Below are 4,138 nucleotides of genomic sequence, written 5' to 3' on the forward strand. Positions count from 1 at the left end.
TCGGGCGGCGTACCGGGCCCCTGCCGCACTCCGACCCAAAACTTTCATGTTTCTACTGAAGGCCCGGCGGGTGGGAGAGAGATCGCGAAGGTACCCGGAGGGTGCCCGCGGAGGGAGGGGACATGGGTGGGGACTCGGGTCTCATTGATCCGGGTCGCGCTCCCTTGGGAGCCCAGCAGCGACGTGCGGCCCTTCCTGCTCTTCGGGTGAGACTGGGCGGAGGTGTGGCTCAGGGGTCTGTCTGCCCAAGGTCGTGCAGCTTTTCTTGGCTGAGCGAAGGTAAGCACAGGGTCTCCCCCCTGGGATCCGTGCTCCTTTCGGAACCACGACCGGATCCCTAGCCCTGGCCTCCCGCCCCCAGTCTCCAGACCCTGATTGTCCGGCAGCGTGGGGGGTTTGGAGTCAGCCTTAGAACCTGTTACACCAGCCGCCGGCCCCAGCGGGCAGCCCTCTGCCGGTCGGGCTGGTCCAGCTTCCGCATCTGCCCAGGCTCTGCTTGGGCAGGCCACCAGGAGGCCCAGCCCGGAGCAGGGTGAAAACTCCAGGCTTGCACTGCCTCCACTTCCCGGGGCACACAGTTGGTGCTGTCAGCTCTGAACCAGACCTGAGAGCTGTTCCATCGCACAGACACCGCGATTTCAATCCTAGGGAACGTCTCTGTTTTCCCCACAGTGAAACAAACTCTCTCTTCAACTACACAGTCAGCCTTGAATTAATTGATGTACTTTGTTTACAATCTCCCTTCTCTCACAGGTCATCATCACAGAGGCATGAACAACACCTTTAGCAAGCCTCTAAGGAGCAGGGCTCGTGACCCGGGCAGACATGCAATTGAATGTGAATGTTCCCCTGACTGGCTGTAGAAGAGAAGCAGTATTGGACATGCTTTGAATTAGCCACAGATGATTAGAAATGAGTATTAGTGAATGGCAACAGTGACTAAACTATCTGGATTCTGAACTACTTTACTTCAATACAATGTTCCAGTTTTTGGTCAATTAACTAATTGATTCTCTACTCATTGTCCAAAACTATTCTCTGCCCTGCTCTGTGCCCCAAAGGCCTATAGGCATTATTAATGGCTCTTCGCCAAAAGGGGTGGCAGCTACAGCCTGGAGCCCACAGAGAGAGGCTGGGGTATTTCTGTCCTGACAGCACAGGGGTCTGGCAGATCTGTATGCCTCTGTGAGGACAGTTCTTATTGGGCTTCCTTTTCCATTGCATCATGTCAGGCTCCAGGTGCTATAGTTCTCTGCCCCATGCCTCTTAAGCCTGGGGAAGTGATGTCTGCCTCCCATTGTTGCTGGTCCCTGGGTAACAGCATCCTTTGATGAGCTGTTGAACCATGACTGCACTGCAGCAAATGGTCCCTTCACATTCTCTTCCAAATCTTCGCCCAAGAATGCCTTCTGCTTCCTGCCAGGACCCTAACTGCTAGAGTGGGGTTTTGAGTAGCCTTCTACCTTGCAAACTGACATTCGGATGGGGTAGATGTGTTGAAGAACAGAAGCGGAGATCATTTAAGGCTGCTGGGTAAAGGCTGCCTGTCTTTCAGGAGTGTCTGTTTCATTCCATGGTAAATGTTAATTTCATGTTGTAGCAGATACCATGGTTACCAGTGCAGCAACCATGCCCTTTTTTCTTGCTGGCAGAAACCCACCTTGGTCCAAGTGTCCACTTCCTACATGGCTAGGGTAAACTGGTTCATGTAAGCTAATCTTGGTAACTCCACTTTTCCTGTACTAAGTTTAAAACAAGTTTAAGCTAATGAATCCTGATGTTGGGGAAAGTTGCCTCTTAAAAAGGCATAGAAAGGAGAAATATTCCTTAATTCCTGCTAGATGTTGTGTATCTGGATGTGATGTCTGGCCTTTTGCAGCCTCTTACATCCATGACAGGAGGTCACCTGAGGAACTCTGGGGATGACAGCGTGGAAAGTGGGAAGACCATGGGTCCTTAATAAAACCATTGAACCATTAACCAATCCTGCTGTGGCCCTAACACAGGATTACATATCATGAAGATAATAAATATCTTTATTAGTTGGATTTTTTGGTTACTAGTGGCTGACAGCATCTTAACTTTAAGCCTATGGAAACAAACCAGTGAAGACTCCATTTAAATAACAGAAAACCCAACCCACCCTGAGAATCATTTATTTCTGTATAATAAGCCATCACACACTGAGGAGCTTAAATAACATGAGTTATTAATTCTCAAGACTCTGTAGTTTGGTGACATGGTTCTTCTACTCCACCTGGTGTTGGTTCAGATGGCTTCAGTCATATGTCAGCATTTGAGCTGGGTGGCTGGGAGCAGGTTGGCCCCTCTCTCTTCCCATGGTTTCTCATTGTTTAGTGGTCTGGCCTGAGCTGCTTTCCGTGACAGCTGGCTCCCAAGAGGGTCAACGAAGACGAGATACCACTGCTGAAAACCTGAGCTGGGAAGTCCCAGAATATCACTTCTGTCGCATTCTATTGGGGAAAGTAAGTTCCAATGACAGCCCAGGTTCAAGGGAGGGGCAGAATAGATTTCACTTCTTGGTGGGAAGAGGACCTCATTCATAAAGGGATGAAGAATTTGTCAGTGGCCACATTTATAAATAATCTACCATAGATAGACTTATACAATAATGGAATGTGTTGGTGCAGTGTGGGAATATATCGACAATATCACAGTATGTTCAAAGTGCAATGGCTGCCAGAGACTCCAGGGTCTACATGTTTCTTCACTCCCATCCAAAAAAAAGGGAAAGAGTTTTCTCTCCAATTGGAATAGCTAAGTCCTGTGCCCATTCCTGGCCAATCAGTCACTAGGCTGTTGGAATGCATCAGATGATTGCCTTATGCCTGGGTTGAGTGAAAAATCCCTGGCTAGTAAATATCCAAGGGGAATAGAATAATCTTAATCAGCTTTGGGTTCTCGGGCCCTATCCCTGACCCACTAGCAGTATGGATGCTTCACCATTGTGGTTTAATGTGATACATCAGGAGGAGGAGGCAATAGATAGGATGCAAACCCCAAAACTTACATGAAACTGTGGGTCTGCAGCTGGATGCTCAGGCTACATCCACACCCACACCTGTGCACAGACTCATAACCACCTGCTCACCACTCCTCCCCTTCACCCCAGAGGGGACTAGGATGGAAATCAGAAATCTTGGATTCATTGACTTCTAAGTGAAAATAAGGGCGGGTCAAAAAGTAAGGTCTTACGGCAAGGGTAGTTCAAAACAATTATCAAATGGTAATGAGGCAGGAGGACCATTGTTACTGGGCCCTCAGATAACAAACCTGAAGCTAAAACTGCTGATTGAAAACATAAAACATGAAAGTGTGGGTTATTAACATGTTTTATTTTCAGGTAGGAGAAAGAGCAAGTACCATATACTGGGGGGCTTGGCCTCTTCAGATGAGCATCCTTGCTCTTCCAAGCTGGTAGAGCATTCTACACCTTTTGTGGGTCACTCTTACCACAGGTTCAGAATTATGTCAGTGCCATCTTCCCATGATTAGTTCTTCAATGGCAGAAACTCTTATTTTCTGTACCTCACACAGGCCTCTCAACTCCTTTATCCCTTTTGACTGGAATCTTCTACCCCACTCCTTGTTTGTCGCACAAAATCCTACTCATCCTTTGTAGTCACACTTGAATGTCATTTTCCTATACATCTTCCTCAGTTCCCTCTCAGTTACAACTAGTTACTCCCTCCCTTAGCACACTTAATGACACCACTTAGTGTCACTTAATTATTTACCCCCTGGACCTCTCCTGCGAGCCTAGACATTGTTTATTTAATTGGTCTAGAGTGGGCCCAGGCATCAGCTTTTTTTGCAAAGCTTCCAGGTGCAAATTGTGAGACCCACTAATCTAAATGTCTGTCTCCCTGCCCGAGTGTGAACTTGTTGAGGATGACTTCAATTCTTGATTCCTTTTTACCCCCCAGGGCATAGCACAGTTCCTTGCAAACATAATAGGTACTGAATAAATGGTGAAAAGATTAAATGTACCTTAACTACTGTTTCATCCACTAAGCTTTATTGTGGTAGAACAAAGGGAAGGCACAAAGTTTTAGCATGTGCAAGAGGAAAGGTGTACAGGGAAGTCTATCCAGAATGGATACCTGTAACCCTGCAG

At 47.5% G+C, this 4,138-nt stretch overlaps 1 long non-coding RNA gene across 1 annotated transcript; it reads left to right on the forward strand.

Annotated features, from left to right (window-relative positions):
* Positions 1-6: 6 nt before the first annotated feature.
* On the forward strand, positions 7-1,002 carry LOC107184224. The gene is made up of 2 exons (XR_001515048.1): positions 7-90; positions 754-1,002. It is a non-coding gene; the product is annotated as an uncharacterized LOC107184224 (long non-coding RNA).
* The last annotated feature ends 3,136 nt before the right edge of the window (positions 1,003-4,138 follow it).

Source organism: Myotis davidii, unplaced genomic scaffold (genome assembly GCF_000327345.1).
Source record: "Myotis davidii unplaced genomic scaffold, ASM32734v1 scaffold242, whole genome shotgun sequence".
Lineage (NCBI taxonomy): Eukaryota > Metazoa > Chordata > Mammalia > Chiroptera > Vespertilionidae > Myotis > Myotis davidii.